The following is a 26,076-nucleotide window of genomic DNA, read 5'->3' as shown; positions in this document are numbered from 1 at the left end:
TACTTTCTCTACAATGCCTTCATGCCAGGTAATAATAATAACAACAATAATTAACTTTTAAAATAGTGCTTATTATATTCCAGGCACTATGCTAAACACTTTACAATGATCTCATCTGATCCTCACAACAACTCTGGGAGGTAGGTGCTATTGTTGTCTCTATTTTACAAATGAGGAAACTGAGGTAAACTGAGGTTGAGTGACTTGTCTATGGTCATGCAGCTAGTAAAAGTCTGAGGCTAAACTTGAATTCAGGTCTTCCTGACTCCCGGTTGGAAGCTATATCTACCCACTCCACCCCCGTCTTTTCAGCTCCCTTTAACAAGCTGTCTTCACTCATTAGAATGTAAGTTTCTGGAAGGCAGAGGCTGCTTTTCTTTCTGTTTGTATTGGCAGTCTCAAGGCTTAGCGCAGTGCTTGCCTGGCACATCGTAAGCGCTTGATAAATGCTTGTTGACTTGCCTTGCCTTTTCAGTCTTCTACCTTACTCCCGTCCATGTACACTGGCCTCCCTGCTATTGCCAGCACAAGACACTCTACCCAGACTCTGGACATTGGCCAACTACATATCTCAAATGTTCTGCCTCCTGGATGCCTTGGCTTCCTTTGAGTCCAAACTAAAATCCTGCCTCCTGCAAGAAGCCTTTCCTGATTCGTCCCTTTATCTCAGAGCCTTCCTCCTGAGACTACACTGGACTTTGATGACTCAGGAAGAGAGAGACAGTGAAACTGACAATTTGGTGCCACTCTGCCTCACTTAAATTCAATTCAGGCACATGTCAAGACACCATCCTGTAATGTCACTGGTCCTCTTTGAAAGTGAGAGACAAACAACAGCAATCCCTACTTTATCCTGCATAATTCTTGCTTTTACATAGTTGTTCACATGCTGCCTCCCCTATTAGACCATGAGGCCCTTGAGAGCAGGGACTGGTTTTGCCTTCGTACCCCCAGCACTTTAGTACTATGCTTAGCTAGGATCCGAAAGAAACCAGCGAAGCCAGGGGCAGAAATGAATGAGAGAATTCCTGGCGTGAGGAACAGCGTCAAAATGACTTGAGTATGGAGATGGGGAATCTTGTTCAAGGAACAGAAGACCAGTGTCAGTGGATTATAGCATTGGCACAATACTATACAATGTAGACAATACAAAACCACAAAAACTCCTGGGATTCCAGACTATGAATAATGTGACAGAAATATTGTTATGTTGTGTTTGTCCTTCGTTTTTGAAGAAGACCATGACATTAGAGAAATGATGACATGACTTGCACTTGACTTTGTTTTGAGTGAGGGAGGGCTGTGTAAGATCATCAGCCTCTCACTTCTCAGGAGCCATCGACAGAAATGTTAAATGTATAGAGATGAAGGGGGGTTAGGTGGGAGCAGATGATATTAGCTGATAAAAACATTGTGAATTCTCATTTACACACAGCTTCAGGTCTGTGCCCCAGGGGACTGGGGCACAGCACTTAAAAATTTTCCCCAGGGACCATTCACAAGAATATAAGTGTACTATGGTAACTGGTTCTAGGTTCAGCAGTCACCTAACCATCAACATGATGAGAACGATAGTAGCAACATTTCTATAGCACTTTCAGGCTTCCAAAGTGCTTCAGAGGAGGAAACAAAGTCCGGGAGAAATTAGATGACTCACCCAAGATCCCATGGATTCAAACCCACCTCCACTCTTTCCTCTGTAGCCACTTCTAAAATGTCGATTACCCTTATAGTTCTGTGATGTTCCCATGTCTAATTCCTACTACAAAGTGTAAGAGGGTGGGGGTAGGGGTGGAGACCGTGAGACTCTGGACTCCTCAGCTCTGCCTATACAGGCGGGTGCCAAAGAGCTGTCATTTTCCAGGCCCAGCCCCAGCTCAGAACAGCAATGCTCGGCCACAACTATGTTCTTAAACAGGTGTTAGGTTTGGGACAGAGCCTCTTTTTTTCAGTCACAGTCATTACAGCCTCCTTTTCCTGTCCCACAGGCACAGGGAATCATTTTTACTTTCTTCTATAAGCAGCGTTACTCCAGGCCTGGGTTTTGGCTTCAATCCTTGACTGGAGAATTCACCAAAAGGAAAAAAGAGACCTTGAGGTTTGGGAAAAGCAAGGGGAAGGCTCATGGGAACAAATTTGAGAGGCCACCTCCATCTGATTCAAGAACCACAGCCCAGAATTATTCTAAGGTCACCTGAGGGTACAGGTGATCAGGTGCAAGTTCAACTAGACAGGCAATGAGGCCCCTTCCAACTTTTGGATTCAATAATTCTGATATCAAAGCCACCAGCAGGTTTGATAATAATCTCTTTGCACATGTACCATGTTTTTCACTTCGCAAAGGGACTTCATATGCTTATCATCTGAAAATGACAACAGCTGTGATGGATTGTAGCTCTTTCATCCAAAGACCAGACTAGCTAAATGTAGAGAGGTTCATCATTAGACTGGCTACAGGGTGATGGATTGTTCAGACACAGTGACTCTGGAGGATACTATACTGTGCTATGCTACTCTGTGCTATGCCACATTATACCATGCCTTACTCTACTATACCAAACTATACTTTAGCATAACATAGCACTCTATACTATGTGATATTCTGTGATACCTTTCTTTACTGTACTGTACCATGTCATATCATGTCATGCCATACCATACTATACCATACCATACCACACCATGCTATACCTTACTTTACCAGACCTTACTCTGCCTTTCCACACTATACCATACTATATTATGTTCTGTCCTATAACATATATTATACTATGCCAAACCATAACATACTGTGCTACCCCTTACTGTGCCATGCCACACTATACTATACTATGCCATATAATATTATATCTTATCATACCATGTCATATCATACCGCACTATACTTTACTATACTCTATACTATGCCACATCATACTATACTATACCACTCCATACCATACTATACTGTAATCTTTACTATGCCATACTATGCTATATTATATCATACTATAGAACAACACAAAGGAAAAGTAGGATGCACAAATTTGGAGTAACCATCCCAAATGTTCACATGGACTATCTGTGTCCAGTCTAGGGTAGAGCATTCCAAGCTTGTATCAGTCTGAGTAGCCACAGTTGGACACATGAAACTTGACTTTAACATGGTGATATCATTTTGGTCCTCTTCGAGAATGAAGGACAACAACCAACCAACCACACATACTACACTATACTACTATACCATAGCATAGTATATACTATATTATACTATATGCTATACCATACTATGTCATCATATACTATACAATAATATTGTACTACATGATTAATTATATTATACTTCACCATGCTATACTACACCAGAGCATAACATAGTATATAGCATACTACACTGTTATACTGTACTCTATACTATACCATATTACACTATACTATTCCATACCATGCCACACTATAATTTTATTATGCTATACCCTATACTATATTTTATACCATACCATACTATACTATTCTATACCATATCATATTATTCCATATCATAGTATACTATAGGGATATATAGACATCCTATATATAGACTCCCCCAGTAAAACCATCTTAACACAGGGGCTAAACCAGGTTGAGGGTAAAGAAATGAACCTCAAAACCATTGGTAAGTTAGGGGGATGTCTACCTCAAGCATGTGAAGACTTTCCACGGTGGAATGCGCAGATGAAAATAATTTTTTTCCAACAGCCATGGAGGCAACTGAAGCAGGTTCTGTGGAGAACTTAGAGCTTAGTCAGACATTGAAAAGTCCAAGGTCATCCACTGCATCCCAGCCATTGCCAGTCATCTTGATTTTTGTGAACTCTGAAAGAGAAAGTGAGACTGAAGATTTTGTGCAACTCTGCCTCACTTAAATCCACTTCACAGGAAAGTCAAGACATCATCCCATGATGTCATTGGTTCTCCTCAAAAACAAAGGATGAAAAGCACAATATCATACCACATCATAACATTCTGTATTCGACTCTACCATACCACACAATACTATATCATGCTATACTGTACTATACTGTACCATAGGATAGCATAGCATGACATACCATTTATACTATACTCTAAACCATACCATACCATGCCATTCTATGCCGTACCAAGCCATACCATACTATACTACATACTAAATCATACCATACTATATTATGGTATTGCCATACCATACCATGCTATACTATACTATAACATACTATACTAGTCCATACTATATACTATATAATACTATAGCATACTGCACTATACCATATTCTATACTATACCATACCATATATAGCATCCTATATTCTATATTGTGCCATTCCATACCATACTACACTATATTACACTATAGCACGGTGTAGCATACTACAATATATTGTACTAAACCATATTCTATAACATACCATACTATATATCATACTCCACTGTACTATACCATACCATAGTGTAGCATAGCATACTACACTATACTATACCATTCAATATCGTACCATACCATACTATACTATATGGTATTATACCATGTCATACTAGATCATACTCTATACTATACTACACCATATCATACAATATCCTACTATACTATTCTATATTATACCATACTACATCTTATTATACCATATAATATTATACTACATCTTATACCATACTACATCTTATTATACTATACTATATTATATCTCACCATTCTATGCCTTATTATACCATACTATATATACTATATTTTATCACACTATATTATACCATTCTATATTAGACTAGACTATGCCATACCATGGAATACCATACTATACCACAGAATGCCTTACCATCCCATCTCATCCCATCCCATACTATATAGTCTATACTATACTATACTATACTATATAGTCTATACTATACCATACCATAATATACTATGTGGTATTATACCATACAATACCATACTTGCTCAAAGATCAAACCTTAAACCTAATTCACTCTGGAGCTCATAGACTGGATAACAAGTCCCCACTCACCTAGCACAGAGTGAATGTAATAACTAAACAGTAATTGTTTCTCTTTTACCTAGGAACCCTGAAGGTCTTTTCCTTCCAGTTTGATTTTTTTATTAAAGGGACCATCCCTTGAGTAATTTAAGAAGTCTGTTCATTGAATGAGCGTATCTCACTTAAAGTGAGAATGTGACAAGACCTTAGCCTGAAAGGGCCAGGGCCTCCATTGCATCTTGGACCATCTCCAGTCATCCTGATCAATATCAGCCACTGCACCCAGATGGCTCAGGAGAAGAAAGTGAAATTGATGATCTTGCTCAGCCCTCCTTCACTCAAATCAAAGTCAACTGCAAGTCATGTCCTCATCCTGATGTCATGGTCCTCTTCGAGAACGAAGGATAAACACAACCAAACTATACCATTCTGTACTATATTATATTCTTTTACATCACAGAATACCATGCTTTGCCATCCCATCCCATCCCATATTACAGTCTATATTGTACCATACCACACCATAGTCAATAATATACTACACTATATCATAAAATACCATACTATACTGTACTATACCATATTATACCTTACTATACCATACAACACTCTATATCTTACCATTCTATACCTTACTATACCATACATGCCATACTATATATACTATATTTACCATACTATATGATACCATTCTATAGACTAGACTATACCATACCATAAAATATCATATTATATTATACTATTCTATACTGTACCATAGAATACCATGCCTCACCATCCCATCCCATACTATAGTCTGTACTCTACCATATCATACCATACTATACCATACTGTGTATACTATATACAGAGTTGAATCTGCATGTGGAGCACAATTCTATAACCTTTTACATTTTCTAAAGTGCTTTCTTGAAACTTTGTAAAGTAGATAGTATGGATATTTTCCCCTCATTTTAAAGATGAGGATACTTGGCTCAATTCAACAAATTACAAGCACTTATTCGATGCTAACTAGGTAAAAAGTGAGCTCTAAGACAGAATGTCATACTCCAGTCCAAAGTTACTTAACCTCTCTTTGCCTCCAGGAAACTCTTTAAGTTACAAAGTAGGTGCCAATAAAATTACAGATCCAGCCTAAATAAAAATGTGTTAAACACTGGGAATATATGAAGCAGCTAGCTGACACCATGGATAAACTGATGGATTTCGAATTGGTTTAAATTGAGTTAGCAAAATTTTAATCTTTTCTCAGCCACTTAGTGGCTATGTGACCCGGGGCAAGTTATTTCTTTCAGGCTCAGTTTCCTCATCTGTAAAATGGGAGTAATAATTACACAGGGAATTGGGGTGAGGACCAAATGAGATAATCCATATGTAAAGGACTATGGAAACTTTTAAGTGCTACATAAATACTAGTTGAAGTTATGATTATGACTATTACTCTACAAGACAAAAGTGAAAAACAGTCCTTGACTTAAAACAACTTACAGTTTACTTGGGAGGGGGTGATGGGAGAGAAAGGGCAGACCACTGCAGAAAGATTAAGGAGATCATTGGATCTATAAGTTAAGAGAAATTTAGTCGAATTGGGGATGGGGAGAAGATTGTAAACATAGCATCTTTTCTAGAATTCCTCATCCAACCTGCACTAACAGGTTATGGTCACCCAAGGGTCCTGTTAACTCCTGTCCTCTTCAGGATTCAATAGCTAACCTAGAGGTTGTTCTCTAATATTCCTGAGCCCTCACTGGTATGTATTATATTATCAATTAGTCCACCAAATTTAATTAGCTTTTTAAGAGTCATTTACTGTAAAGGGATACTTAGAATAGTTGGTATAAAGCATTTTCCCCAAAGCCTGAAGTGTACACTTCTACAAATCCATACATAGATTAATAGAAAGGGTGGGATGAGTAGGCTTAAATTTAGGATATAATGATAGTAAGGCACATATATAGAGAACATATGACAAAGAGGTCTTTGCTAACTCCTAGTCCTGGACATCCGCAGACAGGTCCCCTTAAGTTAGCTCTGCTGAGCTCAGAAGGTACATTTCTAGGGTCCATGGTCATCTTCTCCATCACAAGGGAGTTGTGCCTTCCTTTAGATGACTGTGGCTCCACATCCATTTGTCCTCTTTGTGTATTTGCTCCAGATGCTACCATCCTCAAGCTATTGTCTTTCTGTATCTTTTCACTGCTATCAGTCACTACCACTGTACTGAGCAACATGGCTACTGCTACCATTTGGCTCTGACCTGGGATAGGACCTCTGGATTTCAATGAACTCACAAGATCACTGAGCACTTTTATCTTGGAATATTCATTCATCAAAGATTAGGAAAGAACAAATACAAATACTTGAATGTGTAATAGTACAGTATTAATGTAATACTATTATTACACTATACCCTACACTATATTATATACCATACCATACTATACTATTCTGCACCATATCATATCATTCTATACCACCCTATACTACAGGGGTAGTATAGGTGTTCAAGAGGGACTAGTGCCTCTGGTGTGAAGGCTTGCTCACTTGTGCTCACTACCACCATGACCAGTTGGGAGACCAGGAAATCACCCTTGCTGAAAAGGAAAAGAGATTGACAGAGAAGCAGGTTGCCCCTTGTGTATGTCCACTGAGTTCTGGCTCAGCAACATCGAAGTCATCAGTCCTTCTAACTTCAAGTGTCAATTAGGCCATTATATGACACAAATCCCTGAGTCCTCATAGCTGGAAGTAGGTTCAACTTAATCGACCACATGGTTGCTTGGACTAGAATCTGGGAGGGAACATCCACACACACTCCAAGGACTGGCCCCTATAGGCCAGTTCACCATAATTATGTAGATAGTTAAGTAGTGGTTACTGGGGATATGGAGGCAGAGAATAGAGACTACTTTCTAGCGTGTGTTTGTCCTTCATTGCCGAAGAAGACCATGCCATCAGAGGAATAATGACATAACTTGCACTTGACTTTGTTTTGAGTGAGGGAGGGCTCTGCATGTCATCAGTCTCACTTCTCCTCCAGAGCTATCTGAATCCAGTGACCAGATATTCATCAGAATGACTGGAGATGACCCAAAATGAGGCAATTGGGGTTAAATGACCTGCCCAAGGTCACAGCTAGTGAGTGTCAAGTGTCTGAGGTGAAATTTGACTCAGATCATCCTGACTCCTACAGTGGTGCTCTATCCACAGAGAAGTGACTTGTCCAAGGTATGATAAGTCAGTGAGACAATCCCTATTCACATCCTCATGTAAGAATGTAAGCTCAGTCAATTGTTTTCATTTTTATCTATGTCTCCAGTGCCATAAGTAGGGCAGTCCTTTAATAAATGTTTGCTGAACTAAATATCTTCTAATTCCAACTTCAGATTTGTTTGTTTTACTCCGCTGTGCTGTTCCTTTTATTTTTGCATGGGGGCATCTGGGTAGAGTAGTGGATAGAGCCCTAGACTTGGAGTCAGAAAGACCCGAGTTCAAATTCAACCTTTTCACTTACCAGCAGTGTGAAACCACTGTTTGCCTCAGTTTCTTCATCTGTAAAATAAGGATAATAACTGCACGTACATCCAAGGTTGTTATGAAGATCAAATGGGATAATAGTTGTAAAGTGTTTAGGATAGTGCCAGGCACAGAGTAAGCACTACATAAATGTTAGCGATGATGATGAGGATGGAGGATGAGGATTTTAAGGTATATTTAATAACAGTAAGTCAGTGGTATGCTGGTAAATGTTTAACAACCAGCTCTCCAAAAACCACATGACACACTTTAAAATTTATTAATGTTTTTTCCATCACTTTCTTAAGTCTAGTGGGCAAAAACAATAAATCAACACTCAATTTGTAGCACTTGACAATTTTAACACTCAGCTCTCAAGAGCTGGCTCCAGTATGCTCCATAGTTCAGCTCATATTTATATAGAAACTCCAGGCTTACAAAACAATAATCCTGTGAGGTAGGGAGTACAAATATTATTGCTGAGATGCTTGGCTAGTGAATCTTTGTTGGAGCTTGGCTCAGCTGAAACAACTCAAGGGGTTCCCAATATTTATACCTGCTGAACATCACTGTCCTTCTCTGGCTAATGAAAGGGTTATAAGAATTCACCTATGAAATCATCTGAGTCTGATGGTTTTTTAAACATGGTAATTTGTTGAAAGAAAGAGGAATTCCCTATAGATGGTTCTCTACATGTTCCTGACAATATGCAAATTGCATCTAGATCTGGAACTTCCTTAATGACATCCACAATCAATCATACTAACTATTCACAAGTGAATGAAAAATTCCCATTGTCTAGATCATGCCAGTCCCCTTCTGGCTGTTTCTGGACCTCAACACTAGGCCTCAGCTGCAGACTCACCCTGGAACCCCTTTCAGCAACAGGGGCCTCCACATCCTAGAATGTTCTGTGTCAGCCTCCTTCTCCCATTGGTGAATCTCTCCCAGTGCCTCCATTTTGGTGAAGGACCCAGGCCATCCAAACTTCATACCCCTCAAAGTTGTGCCTCTGACTTCCTGGGCTGCAAACACATTCCCTCTATCTACATGGGTACTGTTCCACTGCACTCCCACGTAAGCTACCTTTCCTTTGGTGTTTTTTACATTAGAATGTAAGTAAGGACAGGAACTCTCTTTTTACTTGTATTTGTATCTCCAGCACTTAGAACAGTGCCTGGGCCATGATAAATGCTTAATAAATGCTTGTTACCTGTCTGCCAGCCTCATTTTGCAGATGATGAAACTGAAGTTCAGAGAAAGGATAGATGCCCAATATTAAGTAGTCATAAGGCTTCAGGATTCAAACTCAAGTCCCCTGGTACCATAGCCAGCTTTTTTCTATATCAATCAACACAAGGATTGATTATTATCTAAATTTGACAAATGAGGAACTCAAGACACAGAACTATAACTTGCTTAAGGCAACAAGACTCATTATTATCAATCAATCCATCCATCAACGAGCATTGGGGGCAAAGTCAAAAATTAAAGAGTTCCTGAGGTCAAGCAGTTTATTTGAGAGAACATGCACACATTAAGTATATACTAAATTAATATAACGTCATATGAGGGAGGGAGACATTGGCAGCTGGAAGATCAGATAAGGTTGCATGCAGAAAGTGGTACTTAAGCTGATCTCTGAAGGAAGAGATTCTAAGAGGTGGAGAAGAGGCAGGTCTAGTTAGAACAGCAGGGATCATTCCAAACCCAGGTTTCTTAGATCTTAGGTCCAGGTTCTTTGCTATGGCCTAGTAGCTCTTCTCCCTTTCCCACTAACACAGGCCCCAGTCAGAAGAATGACAAATTCCATCTGCCTGGATAGTTTTTAAACACAGGCCTTTCATAGAGAGACCCACAGTGTGGCATGACATGCTTTTCAAGCTGCTTCTGAACTCAAAGCTATTATAGCTCTGTGAGAAAAGAGTCAGAGACCTTTCCAGGTGCCTCTAGGACTCCTCCCCTGGGCAGGGCGGACATTAATACCACTAGGGGCCAAGCAATTAATTTGCACACCTATTCCAGTTTGGGGAGTTGTGGGTTGTCTTTTCTGACTTTGACCTGCAAAGCTAAGGTATACCTTTGTTGAAAGGGAAATTCTTCCTTTGGGCTTTTACCCTGAAAAGGAAGAATTTTCCTTTTACCCCTCTCTTCTTCCTCTTTCCTCCAGGACTCCAAAGCACCAAAACCCAGAGAAAAGGACTCTCTCTCTCTCTCTCTCTCTCTCTCTCTCTCTCTCCCCTTTCTCCCCCTCCCTCTTTCCTCCTCCTCCTCCCCTCCTCCCTCTGAAGATGGAGTTCATTGAACCATACATGACTGATAGCAGGTGGTATGAGTTTTCTTCCTCTTCTTTTGAGGACACTAAGGCTCACATGCTCGTGAATTAAGCTATATACAATGTCTCTGATTCTGCATGGTCAATTCAGTAACTCAGAATGGCACGATAGGATGGGAAGAGGTATAGTGGGTAGAGTGCCTAGTCTGAAGTAAGGAAGACTCATCTTTCTGAGTTCAAATCTGGCCTCACACTAGCTGTGTGACCCTAGGCAAGCCACTTAATCCTGTTCGCCTCTGTTTTCTCATCTGTATAATGAGCTGGAGATGGAAATGGCAAACCATTCCAGTATCTTTGCCAAGAAAACCCCAAATGGGGTCACAACTAAAATGACTGAACAAAGAAAGGGGTGGGAAGAAAATTGGCTTTAGAATCCTAATAGACTTGGTTCAAATCCCCAACACAACGCGTTGTGTCCTACCCACTAAGTCCTGCCCTCCTTAGCAGCTCCCAGTATGATGGACCCATCCTTCCCTACTGGCTCCATCAAAGCTTATCCCTCTCAGGTCCCATCCCCACAAAATCCTGCCAATATCATCATAGATGAAGCTGGCTTAACTGTTTTCTAACAGGGGTTTCTAGTGCTTTAATCAAAGGAGAGACTCTAATGCTGAGAATTTCAGGCCCAGCTGTTAAATAAGAAAGAGATTTGGTATAGTGGACTTGAAACCAGAGGACCTGAATTCTGGGCCTAGTTTGGCTCCATTTTAAATAGAAATAGCTCAAAGGAAATGCAGGATGCACAAATTTAGAGTACCCACCCCAAATGTTCACACAGACTATTTGAGCCCAAACTAGGGTAGAATCTTATGAGCTCGTATTGATCTGATCAGTCACAATTGGACACACTGAAACTTGACTCTAGAATAGTGATTTCATTTTGGTCCTCTTTGAGAAAAAAGACCAACAACCAACCAACCAGTCATTTGACCATGGATAAGTCAATTAACCTCCTTGAGACTCAGTTTCTTCATCTATACAATGGGTTGACTGGTGGACTAAATGAAAATTCCATTATTATAAATTGGCATTTCCATTCATTGCAAGCTACATCATAAAGAAAGTTGCTAAGCACCTCCAGATAGGAGCTCTGGAAGCAAATGGAAAATTCCCTGAGTTGGTTTCTTGAGTTCTAAGAGTTATGACTTTAGAAGCAGTTTAAAGAAAATATATCTTGTGACTCACTGTGGGTCTCTCTATAAAATTCTAGAAATGTGTTTAGAAACCATCCAGACAGGAAGCACTCATTCTCTTGGCTGGAGTTTGAAACAAGTACCCCAAGCTCCAGAAAAGACCATGCAAACCTTCGATTTCTAGTATCTTTGGAAGCATCAAGTAAATGAGAAACAGAAAGGTACTAGGGGAGGAAGCAGAGAAAGGGAAGGAGTGGGGGAGCCCAGATTTAGAAAAACCCATGCTCCCTTATAGTTCTATAATGATAAAAAGATTCTTAATTTAAAAAAAATAATTTAATGCCCTGTGTGAGGAAGAAAGGGAGACAGAGAGCTACATACGGAGATGGAGAGAAACCTATAGAGAGAAATAGTCACAGAGACAGTCACTGAAAGCCAGGAGATATATTAAAAAAGAGAGACTCACAAAGCAAAGAAAGAGAGACATTTGGAGATTCAAAGACCAAAAACTGGTAGAGAATAGGTCTTATTTCCAAACAATCATAGATTTTAGTGATTACTATGGAGATTTAATCTATCAAGCCTGTAAATTTGCCCAAAGGTTAATAACAGATGGCTGTATAAAGTAAATATAATTAATCAATTAAACAAGCATGAATAATTAAACTAACCACAAGGGATGGGGGGAGCTTAGTGCTGGGCAATGAGGGTGGAATCGAGAAGAATGTTTGCCCTAGAATGCTTTCCTTAAGCAATTTTTAGTTCTTTCTTTAAAAAAAATAAGAAAGAAAAAAATGTCCTTGCTTGGCTTCTTTCTGGCTTAAAGTATTTCAGTGTTTTTGGAAGATAAGACAGTTTGGGGTCAGGTGGTCCAACAGTTCTAATCCCCAGAAGGCCTGAGGATTCGCCAAGTTAGGGGAGGGGAGGGGCTGTTGTGTCATTTTCAGCTCATGGGCAGTGACAGAAATGAGGTTCTGATAGTCCTCGGGGTTCATTTATGCAGCCCTTGATGACTGAGACCAGGACACAGACAGAAGCAGCAGCAGCCAGGCTTCCCATCCTATAGCCCTGATCAAATATGAGTAAGCAGGCCCCAAAGAGAAACATTGGGGGTTGAAGGAGATGGGAGTGGGGACATGGAGAGACAAAGGCAGGGAAGCAAAGACAAGGAGAAACAGGGACAGGTAGACAGAAACGGGCCAATGACAGAAAAATGAGGAAAAGAAACAGGGAAAGGAAGAGTTAGGGAGACACAAGGGTAAAGATAGAGCCGGCAAGGTGAAGAACAGACAGGGAAGAGGGACAGAATGATGCAGCGAATACAATTAGGATGCAATTCAATGCCATGCCACACAACATGATACAACACATATTTTTAGGTGCCCACTATGGGGTTAGCAGTGTGGAAGGTACTACGAGAGCCTGGCATACAGTAAACACTTAATAAATGCTTCTTAATCGACTGATAGATTACCTAAGAAGATACAAAGTTTAGATAAAACATAGTCTCCACCCTCATGGAGCTTATAGTCTAGTGAAGAGATAAAATGTAGATCTACATCTATGATCCATGAAACACAAGAGAGAGAGACAAAGAACGCTGCCCTGTTCTTCCACTTCGGGCTCTGTGTGTGTGGTCTGCTTCTCTGAGGCCATCCTCATGGCTATCTTGAAGATCCCAGAATTCCACTTCCTTCATTCCCACCCCCACCTTCTTAGCCCTGGATTTCAGAAACATTCCTAGCCATGGATGAACAGTTTCAGGAAGACCTTCAGGAAAAAGAGAGAAAATTCGAGTTCAAAAGTTCCAATTTATTATTTGAGGTAGGTCACTTGACTAGTATGGCTTGTGTTCAGGGAATATTCTACAGAGTAAAAGGAAGGGAGGGGGGAACCCTCCATGATTCAGAAATTAGATCCTGGGCAGAATGAATAACACTTTGTATATCTTTTTTTTTGTTTTTGAGGCTATGTATTTAAGTGCCTTGCCCATGGTCCCACAACTAGTAAGCTCACACACCTAGTAGGTATCTGAGGCTGGATTTGAACTCAGGTCCTCCTGACTCCAGGGCCTGTGCACCAGTGTACTATCCATTGTGCCAGCTAGCTGCTCCTTATAGGATTTGTTCTCTTTGAGTTGGGGAGACAGAGAGACACAACGACAGAGACAGAGAGATGAAGTAGAAAAGTTGTGACTTTCACTGTTTCAATGGAAGTAATAACAAGCATTAACAAGAAACATATAAAAAAGCTAAAAAAGCTGTAAGAATATGGATAAAAATCATAAAATCAAAAATCACTGAGTCCATCCCTCTGCTCTTGAGGCAATGACCATCATGAGGAAGGACAAGCACTTTTCATTTTTTTTATGTTTCTAAAGCTTCACACAAAAAATCCTCCTGGCTCCCCCTACTATCTCTCTGATCTTTGAGTTAGAAGGTGTTTGCTAATATCTCACCTCAAACCCTATGGCTGGATTTTATAAAAGCCCTATAAAGGTCTTCATTGCAGTCAAAATGGAGAAAGCCTCCTCACCAACACCAAGAAAGGGCACCAAATCTGGTGTTGAAAGACTTCACTTTAAGTCTCAGTTCTATTTGCTATCTGGGGGATCCTAAGCAGGTCATTTCCCTTCTCTGGCGCTGTTTGCTCATCTATAAAATGAGAAATAAATTGGAATGGATGGTCTCTTGTTCTAAATCCTATGACTACTACTATGGACTGTAATCTGCTTAAATACTATTATTAAAATACTCCTAACTTTCTCTTTTCCAGGTTAAATAAGCCTTGATTAGGTTGCAGAATGAGGAGCTGTATTAACCACTCTCCACAGGGAGATCTTTTCTCTCTGTGGCATCAGCCTCCATGAAAAATATCCAAAGGATCAAATGCATATATTCCAAATCACTTACCCCAGGGCCCTTTCTACCGTGTACATTCCAGAAGTGGTAGGCGAGAGGAAGGGAGTGCCTTTTCAAACACAAGTCCAGGTAAGACCCAAGTTTACCACCCACTCCTCTAATTCCACAAAACTCCAAGAATCATTTTTACCTCATTTGGTATGAGTAACCAAATCATCCTGAAATTTAAGGGAGGAGTTTTAGAAAGTCAAGGAAACCACAGAATCATAGGTCAAAGCTGGAAGGAGCCCTAATGATCAGGTGGCTCAGTATCCTCCATGGCAGAAGTGGAATGAGAACCAAGATGCCATGATCTGCCCCAAAACAGTGGTATACTGGTAAAATGTTTAACAACCAGCTTTCTGGGGGGGAAACATTGTATTCATGATATGCTTGTAAATTTAATTGGCATCATTAACATTTTCTCCGTATTTTTTCAAGTCCAGATAATCAACGAAATAATAAAGCCCAGCATTCACACTAAAAATTTAACTGTCAGCCTGAAGTAGGAGCAGGCTCCTGGACACCTCTGCATGTGATGTTGAGCAAGTAATTTCCCCCACTCCGGACCTTAGTTTCCCCACTAGTAAATTGGGGAAAAGGCGGACTGGGAACTAGATGAACTTTAAGGTCGTTTTCAGCTCTAAGTCCTGTGAAGTCCCCACGCTATTCAGAGGACTAGGCTCTAGCCAGTAAAATGAGGAGGGGGGCAGAATTAGATGAACTTGAAGGTCCCTTTTAGCTTTAAGTCCTCCGACGTCCCCATGCTAAGTCACTGAGCTATCCATCTTCAGGGGACTAGACTCAGGCCATCGCTGCTTCCCCAGCCCCCATTCCCCATCACACACACACACGCACATGTACACACATACATACACACACACACACACACACACACACACACACACACACACACCATGGGAAAGAGCCAGTGGCCTGTCCCCGTAGCCTCTGGCCAGGGCACAGGGTCTGGGGTCTGGGCTCGGGCTCCCCTCCCTCCTTCCCTTCCTCCTGCGCTTCCGCCTGGGCCCGTTTCCAATGCATCTCTGCACTAGCTCTGCCGAGCACAAGCACAATTAGAGCATTCAGGCTAAGACAGTTGGAGATCCCCTTTGATGTTGGGATGAAATGAAAATGTGCAAGGTTTTGTCCAAAATGACAACCGTCCTCGGTTTACTAATGGGGATCTAATAGAAAAAGAGAATTTTATGATGCTCATTAATTACCAAACTGTCATGTGCTCCTGGCAGAAAGAAAGTAATCCTCTTCTCCAGATTAGACAAGTACCACAAAGGACTTCAAAGGGTTTCCCGGCCCCTCCCCTGAGCACCGCCTGCCCTAAACCTCCCAGCACTAACCGTGCAAATTAAAGGGAGGGAGCAGTTGACAAACCCTTCCTGCTCTTCCAGCAGCGCCTTTCTCCTAGTCATCTTTCTTCAGCAGGCATACACACACACACACACACACACACGGACACACACATGGACACACGCGCACACACACGGGCACACGAACACACCCTCCACTCTAATACATCCATGCACTCACACATCGCATATCCACACATAATGATCTAACTCATCCATTAACTACACTAAAGCCCTCACCTCAGAAACACACCAGAAACTCTGCGGGTGACTGAGTTCCTTCTCCTCACAGCTATTTCAAAGAAGGATTCATCCTAGACATGGGCAGTGAAAAACCCAAGAAACAGGAAGGTCAAATAACCTGGCTCTGCTACTAACTCTTTGCGACCTTGGGCAACTCATTTCCCCCTTTCTGGGGTCTTTGTAAAATGAAGGGATAAACCTAAGGTCCCTTCTGGGTCTGACGTTATTTGAATCTGTGATTCTCAGCAGAAATGGAGGAGGTGGGGAATGAGGCAGATAGTCTCCTGAAATTGCCTCAAGGTCAACCTAGAGATTTAGAAGCCCCCTGAACATCTGTCTTTGACATGGATAGCAGAACAAAACAGTGTCACAGCCTAAATACAGGGCTTCCTTCGCAACTTCATAATTAAAAAGCTATTCCTGTTCCCCAAGTGTTCATTTCTGTATGTTCTTTTCTCTTGGTGAGGTGGGTGGGTATAGATTGGGAAAACATTTCCCCACAGAGCATTTAGAAATTTACCCAGAGGAAGAAGGTTGGGTTTGGAATCACAGGTTGCTGTTGTTTAATCATTTCGGTGATGACTGATTCTTCTTAACCCTATTTGGAATCTCACGATCGGGGGGGTTCAAATCCTTCTTCTCCCACTTAGTACCTGTGTGACTGATACTGGGCAAATTTTACTACTCCATCTGTAAGATGAGGTAGGATGGATTTGGGGATCTCTAAGCTGCCTTCGCTGTTCAGAATTGTAGGATTTGATCTGAAGAACTGGAAGAAGAAAAACGACCTACTGCAAAAGGACCTACTCTGATACAGTGTATCAGAGCTGGAAGGGATCTAAGAGATCAACCAGTCCAACTGCTGCTAGGTGGTCCAGTGTATAAGAGTATCAGGTCTGAAGTAAAGAAGACTGATCTTCCTGAGTTCAAACCTGGCCTCAGACACTTACTGTGTGACCCTGGGCAAGTTACTTAGCCATGTTTGCCTCAAGTTTCCTCATCTGTAAAATGAACTGGAAAAAAATGGCAAAGCATTCCAGTATCTTTGCCTAGAAAACCCAAATGGGGTCACAAAGAGTTGGACGCCAGGACAGCTGCCTCATTTTACAGAACAAACTAAAACCCAGGAAGGTATTAATAGTGGCCTAAGATCACATAGCTAGTAGTGTATAGCTGGTTCTGAAACGCAGATCTTCTGACTCCAAGTCCACAACTTTTGGCATCGTACCATGTCTACAACTCTCTAAATGGTCAAGGGGAGGGAGAAGAGACAGGAAAGGAGGGAATAGCAGTAGTTTGTTTGTCTTGCCTCTTGGGGAGGGAGGAAGATGGAGGAGAGGGAGCAGAACCTAAAGGTTACCCCAATTTTGACAGTCTGGATTATAAGTAATCTCACCTCTCAGCCATCTTTCCTTATGTTACTAGATTCCCACCTCCTCCAAGAAGTTTTCCTTGATCTCATTTATCCTTATTGACTCTTACACATACATTTACACACACACACACACACACACACACACACACACCTAATAGAGCACTTAGCTTTCATGTATCTAAGTAATAGTGTGTATATTATAACTATATTTTTCAGCTTCATTCTCTCCTATAAACACCTTGAGGGCAGGTGGTGTGTCTTATCTAAAACATTTGTATTCCCTGGCACCTAGTAGAAGACATGAGCAAATGCTTTAATAAATATGTGTGGAATGGAAGGGGATCACATCTAATCAATGGCCAACTACATAGTCCAAAGCCCAGATATAAATGGGCCAGGAGGGTTACCGGTGATCAGGAATTGGGGCCTTGAACTAGATGTGATATGCAAAGATTCCAAAGCACCCTATAACAAAAAATGTAGAGTCAGGCATCAAAGAACAAGAAAAGTGCTCTGTATTTAGAGTCAGAGGACCTGAGTTTGAATCTGGCTCTGCCGTGTGCTACAATAGCTCTATGACCTTGAGGAAGTCACTTGTCACAGGAGTTTCCATTTCCTCTCCTATAAAATGAAGGAGTTGGGCTAGATGCTTTGTAAGGTCTCTGCTGTCTCCAAATCTATGATCCAATGATCCAGTCTCATTGGTCACTTTGGTCCTAATTCTAGGTGAGGTTCTTAGAACAATGAATCAGCCAACTGACAAGCATTTATAATCACCCACTAAACACTAGGCACCAGTGTAAACTTTTGGGATACAGAGATACAAATAATACAGTTCCTGACCTCAAAAAAAAAAAGCTTAGATTCTACAGAGAGATATAATGGCACCTACCTCCCAGGACTGTTATAAGGATCAAATGAGATTATATTTGTAAAGCCTTCACACAGTGCCTGGCACATAGTAGGTACTTAATAGATACTTGTTTCTTTCCTTTCATGAAGTATGGTAGGAAAAGGGGTGGGTTTGAGGAGAAAGATGATGACTTCTGTTTTGGCTATGTTAGATTGGAGAAGTCTATGAGTATCTAGTTTAAATATACAATAGGCAGTTTGTAAGCTCAGGTGAAATGTTGGGACTAGAGCTCAGGTAGGGAAACTAAGACTGGCCATATGTGTCTGGATGTCATCTGTTGATGTATGCCTCACAACATGAGCCAGCAAAGGGGGAAAATCCTACGGCTCCCAGTCACCTGGTCACCTTCATTTCACCCTTGAACTCTGCATGACCTGTTTTCTGATCCTTTCTTTCCATCAGTTTATTATATTTCAAAGGGAGAGGTTTATACTGAGCTCTTCTGACTCTCCCCCAGTCCTATTTCTCCTCAGAGAAAATAAGCGGATATCTCAGAAGCTCCAAAGTATTCCCTCCTAACTTCTATCATTCATTCACTCCATCTATTTATACATTAATTTGCTCTTTCATTTTTTTCTGTCTATAGATTCATTCACTTCATGTGTATTTATTAAGACCTATTGTCAGCACAGACCTAGGCTCTGGGGAAAGTAGAAAGGGAGGAGAGGCTCCCCCTCTCCTTGCCTGTCAGAGGCTTACAGTCTAGTTGTGAAATAATTCCACATCAGCTCCATTCATTTAGTCACTCATTCCCCCACCTTTTATTGAGTCTATTATGTACAAAGGGTTACACAGAAAGGCACCAAGCCAAAAGTGATGCAGAGATACATTACAGGCGTGAGTAAACCACAACACATTACTAATAGGGAGCCAAGAAGAAGGGGTATTAAGGGTAGCTTCAATGATCACAGATGATCGAAGAAGATGGACTAGTCACCTATTGAGGTTGAGGCAGAACCAATGGATGCTTCTTGTGTTCTGCTGACATATAAATCACCAACTTGGAGAGTCGTGAGTTGTGATTTGGTGATCTGCAGTCTTATGGAAGTGGGCATTTCTTCCTACAATACAGATCATTCCTACATGACTCAGTTTCTTTGTTCTCCCATAAATTTGCCACAGAGAAACCGCCCAAGTAGCTGGGGGAATCTTTCATGACCTCTCAGCATTTCAAGGATATGTGTGGAACACCAGATCTGTCCCTTGGTTTTCTCTTTAAGTATTTGAGCTAAGACAGATAATAGGAGAGATGCAAAGACAATTAAGACATACATAGTCTGTGACCCACAGTGCTTCTGTGATGCTTCCATGGTAATGGTTAAGAATGTATCCTAACTACTATTTATATAAGGGTAGAGAACTGCTAAGGTGGAGGGTTGGAATGCAAAGCAAAGATCCTCTTCGTGAAAGGGGTTAATTATTGAAATTTTCCTAAATGTCCATCTTGAACAAGGCTCTGATGGATGGGTAGGAATTGAGCTGGCAATGAGGAGAGGGAAAAAGCTTTCAGGCATTAGACAGGACAGCATGAGCAAGTTGAGTGATATGGAAAAAAATGGTACAGAGTAGGCAATGTGGTATACTGGAAAGAGCTTTGAATTTGGAATCCTGGGACCTGGGTTTGAATTCTTGCTCTCATCCTTTATTATCTGCATCATGAGCAAGTTATGTCAACTTTTGGGACCTCACTTTCAGTGGTTGGACAAGACTATTGCTAAGGTCCTATCAACCTCTAAATCCCATATGATCCTAAGGAAAACTGGGTGTTGAAATGAAGAGATTGTTTGGGCTGGAATGAAGAAACTGAGCTGGTAAAAATAGAACTTGGTGGGGTAGGGAAAGAGAGCTGAATGTGGAATAAGCAGGATTTGCAAATGGCAAGCAGCTCAGATACTTCCTAACTGCTAGTCTAACATTGGACAAACTTTACTTTCCTCTACCTCAGTTTCCCCATATGTAAATGAAGATAATGAAATGGCAGTACAGATAGTTCTAGCTTTACATAAGTGGACCATTCTGCAGGCATATATGCACAGTGATTTTTATGTAATGTGAATTTGCCAGAGGATGTGGGGAAGGGAAGGAGGCAGGAGGGGGCCATGGACTGGTAGAGGGAGGGGGCCAACACATAGTTCAAGGACACTTTACTCCTGGGGACAGAGAAACAAGAGCTGGAGGAAGAACGGATGCATGGGGGCTTGGCCAGAACAGAGAGGAAGAAGGGGTTGAGGGAGAAACGTGAGGGCAGGACATATATACAGAGAGGAGAGGAAAACACACAGGGTAGAGAAAGATAAGAGGTACTAGAGCATCGATGGAGGGAAGACATGGTATGGGAGGTCCCACCGTGGCTGCAGCCATGGAGGTCTCTCCAAACTTCCATTCTTCTGCTTTCACTTGGAAGTGTTTCTGTGTGTGTGTGTGTGTGTGTGTGTGTGTGTGTGTGTGTGTGTGTGTGTTTTGGTGGTGGTGGGAGGCCTCAAGGCATAGAGCAGTGGGGCAACTGGAGAGAGAGAGAAAGAGAGAGAGAGAGAGAGAGAGAGAGACAGAGAGAGAGAGAGACAGAGACAGAGACAGAGACAGAGAGAGTATAGTACTATACAGTAAAGTAAACATTTTTTTCGGAATGGGGATTTCTTTCAGGTGTCTTTACATAAAGTCAAATTTGTGTAATGTGAATTTAAGTATCACCCTAAGAACTGTCTGAGCACAAAAGATGAATTTAACTAAATAAGAGGAAATTAATTGATGAAGAGCTTTGAAAGTCTGGCTGAGGATTTGGGATTTGGTTAGGGGAAGCAGCTATAAGTTCCTGAAATGGAAAGGAAGACCCAGCATTAACTAGTTGTGGGAATATGGGATAGGAATTTACCTTCTCTGGGCTTCAGTTTCCCTGTCTGAAAATGGGCTGGGGGTTATACAATATCATTAATTCTCAAAGTGCATTTCATGGACCCCTAGAGTTCTGCACAATGTGAATAGATCTGCTGGAAAATTTTGATGCTAACAGTATTTTTCCCTCTGCATACATTAAATACGTGCATCAAAATCTAAATGACAATTTGGAAGGATGAAAACAGACTTCCTTAATCCTTCCATTTTACTCTAATATTTCCCTAACCTCTGTTTATCTTGTATATATTCCTTATCACCTCCCCTCCAAGTCTACAGATATGTATTGCTGGATTATGTCAATATGCTTCAAGGCCAGAGGTGTTCCCAGGTCACAGGGAGGAAATGTGCTACTGTGGAAAGAGTATTGGAGGGGGAGTCAGAGGTGCTCTTTGGTTCAACTCTCATCTCTCCTCTGTGTGACCTTGGACAAATCATTTGACATCTCTGGGTCTCGGTTTCCATCTCTATAAAATGAGGGAGTCATTTTATAGACTAAGGTTCCTTCCAGCTCTAAATCAATGATCCTACGAGTAGAGAAGCAGGGTGGTGAGAGCTGTAGTTTGGGAGTCAAAGGACCTGGGTTTAAATCTCACCGGTATTATTTTATACATGGATGATCTTGGATTAATCGCTTAATTTCTCAGGGCCTTGATTTACTCATTTGTAAAATAAAGGAGATGGACCAAATTCTCTCTAAGTTTCCTTCCAATTCAGAGACTCTACAATTTGAGTCTATAAGGGTGTAGCAGCTGTGGGGAAGGGACCTGGAACACAGCAAAAACAGGTGGGGATATTTTAGAAAACAAAACAGGTACCCCATCCCTCAACTCCTCACCAAAAAAATAAATACACACATCTCAGCTCTGACTTGGAAGATGCCAGTACAGTTACTTGTGTCTGTTCATGTCTGAGATGGGACACTGAAGGTACTAAGAGATCCTACCCTTGATGTGTCCAGAAAACCACCTTCCTCTCCTCTCACTAGAGAATTCACTGCTGACCCAACCCTCGAACCCCTTGTGCTTTCTCCTCCTGGGAAGGGATGCCTTCTTCAGACAGTTAATCCACTTCAAATGAAATAGCAATCTAAAAGCATGCCCAATGACACAGTTTTTCTATTACCCTTCATTACAGCCCCTTAGATCTTTTATTTTATTACAAACATTCTTTCAGCTCAGTTCCAGGGTAATCTCCTAATTGAAGCCACTGTCTTTGCTTCCTTCCAGATCAAAGCCATCTTGTTTGTTTGTTTGTTTATGACTGAGGATGAGCCTTCTGTGTGGCTTTTGAACAGAAGTCCTGTTTGTTAAGGCTGAAGTCATCCTTGGCACAGGATGGGGAAGAGGGCTTCTGTCTGGCACTTTTTGTTTTCATAAGCCCAGGCAGGATCTCTGGGCACCATGAGTCCCCAAAGGAAAGATGTTTCAATGCTTCAGATAAAAGATGACCTCAGAGAGTACACAAAGGCAAGACCCCTAAATAGTTCCTAGCCTCAAAGAGTTTACATTCAACCTGGGGGTGAAGGATAGGGGTGGGAGGAAAGGGGGAACAGGGAGGGAGGAGGGCAAAACAACATGTGTACAGATAGGTAAAATCCTTGCTTGAAATCCCTAACTCTCTTCAAGGCCCAGCTCAAGCTCGACCTCCTGCATAAGGCTCTTCCTCCCATTCTACCAAATTCTTCTGTCAAAATTATTTGGTATTTGTTTTGTAAGTTTTGTATTTACTTATCTGTTTATACACTGTTTCTTCTTAATAGGAGGTAAGCACCTTGAGGCCAGGGATTGTTTCCTGTTTGTTTTAGTATTCCAAATCTAGTAAATCTAGTACAATGCCTAGTAGAGAGCCCTTAATAAATGATCACTGAATTGAATCGACCCTGCCAGAGTTTTTTTCAAAATACTTTCACATTCCCATTTTACATATGGAAAGACTGAGGCCCAGAGAGTGGGACCATTGGCTTACTCAAGTTCTCTTAGTGAATTAGGGCAAGAGCCTCCTCACCCTTAACCTTGTCTTCCTTCCATTTTCCATCAAATGACCAATTAAAAGGCTTGTTACATGCTTGAGGGGCTTTGGACCCAAAGACCAGAATTGGAGAGCCACCTCTGATGCATATTGTCTAAGTGCAGATCACTTAAGTATTCTAGGTACCTCTGTGAGAGGCAAATCACCTAAGTGTTCTAGGTAAGTCTTTGAGATAAGTTGCAGAGAAGATGCAAATTTGCACCAGGAGACGGCTTTTCCTCTTCCTAGAGTTCTTTGTCTGTGATCCAGTGACAATGGTCTTCTTACTCCTCCTTGTACAAAGCACTCCATCTCTAGACTCTGGGCAGTTTCACTGGCTGTCCCCCATGCCTAGAATTCTCTCTCTCTTCATCTCCATCTCTTAATTTTCCTGGCTTCCTTCAAGAACCAGGTAAAATTCCACCTTCTAGAGGAAGAGCTTCTCTGTTCCATCTTAGTCTCCTTTAATGCCTTCCCTCTGTTAATTATCTTCATTTTATCTTGTATATATCTTGTTTATACGTCATTACTTGAACATTGTCTCCCCCATTGGAACTTTGTATCAATTGTGAAACATGAGAGACACTGGCACAGGACTGTCCAGCATGCCATGCCTGAATCAAAAGAAAGTGTTTTGCTCCAAAAGCACAATTTCAGTAGCTTAAAAGAAACATGAGATGTGCAAATTTAAAGACTTCTCCTGTCCAAATGTTGATGTGGACTATTTGTGTCCAGCCTGTGCTAGAGCCTTCTGAGCTCTAGATTGGTCTGATCATCAGCCACAGCTGGACACACTGTACATTGGCCCCAACATCATGACGTCGTTTTATGTCATTTTGGTCCTCTTCTAGTACAAAGGACAACAATGAATGAATGAACTTGAATGCTGTCTCCCCCAATAGACTATGAGCCCTCTGAAAGCTGGGACTGCCTTTTGCCTTTTCTTATATCCCCATCCTTTAGCAGAGTGCCTGGCACATAACAGATGCTTAATAAACATTTATGGACTAACTACTAATGAAATCACAAGTCTAGTCCCTATCTTTACTATGTGCTAGGTGGTGGGAATACAAAATAAAAAAATAAAACAACCCTTGCTCCTAAAGGAGCCTATACTCTACCTGGGGGGTGAGATAACATGTACCCAACTATATACTTAATACAAGGTGAATTTTTTGAGGAGAAAACATTAGCACCAGTGCTGGGAGTAGAATAAATACATTAAGAAGATCACAAGCAACAATTTCAAAGAAAAAAGGAAAGCAGCAGCATCAACCTCAGTTTCCCCATTAATAAAATGGGGATAATATAACATATCTCCCAGGGTTTTGTTAGGAAAAAACAAAAACATTTGTAAAGTGTTTCACAAAACTTTAAAGTGCTAGATGAACACTGAGAGTCCCAGCTACTGGGGAGGCTGAGACTAGTGAGGTCACTTGTCTGGGATTCTGATCTGCAGGAGAGCATCAGTCCATCAGGTGACTGCACTGGATCCAGCAGCTATAGGATGCACCCCTGTGAGTGGAGGACCGCCAGACTGCCTAAGGCGGGGCAGACCAGCCCAAGCTGGAAATGAAAGGGATCAAAGCCTCTCCATCCCCAGTAGAATGTTGACTGCTTGAGGTCAAAGACTGTTATTTTCTCTCTGTATCCCTAAGATAAGCTCCTTAAGGCCAGGAATTATTTGCCATTTTGTTTTTGTATCCCCAGCCTGGCACAGTGACTTGCACATAGTAAATAATTCAATAAATGATTGTTGAATTTCAATTTGCGAACCATCCTCAAGCCATTTTTATGACTAATAAAAAATCATAGGATGTATTCTAAGTCAAATATAAATTTTTGAGTTATCTTTCTAAAGCTGAACTTGTCCCTCCTCTCCTCCCTCTTACAAAAACCTTATCCATTTCCCTAATTTCTTTATTTTGAGAAATAGAGGGATGTACGGTGGAAGCACAATAGTAATAATAGTTAGCATTTATATAGTGCACTATGTGCCAAGCACTGTGCTGGGCACTTCATAATTATTATCTCATTTGATCCTTACAACAAGCCTGGGGGGTAGGTGCTACTGTTATCTCCATTTCACAGGTGAGGAAACTGAGGCAACCAAAGGTTAAGTGACTTGCCCAGGATCACAGCTAGTAAATGTTTGAAGGTATATCTGAACTCAAGTTTTCCTGACTCCAGGCCCAGGGCTCATCCAATGAGCCACCTAACTTTCTCAAGACAATCAATCAAAAAACATTTATTAAGTGCCTACTGTGTATGCCAGAGCAGATAGGTGGCACACTGGAGTCAGGAAGATTCATCTTCCTGAGTTCCAAATCTGACCTCAGACACTTCCTACCTGTGTGACCCTGGGCAAGTCACTTAACCTTTGGTTGCCTCAGTTTCCTCATCTATCAAATGAGCTGGAGAA

This window comes from Notamacropus eugenii, chromosome 1 (genome assembly GCF_028372415.1).
Source record: "Notamacropus eugenii isolate mMacEug1 chromosome 1, mMacEug1.pri_v2, whole genome shotgun sequence".
Taxonomy (NCBI): domain Eukaryota; kingdom Metazoa; phylum Chordata; class Mammalia; order Diprotodontia; family Macropodidae; genus Notamacropus; species Notamacropus eugenii.
This window is presented reverse-complemented; position numbering follows the sequence as displayed.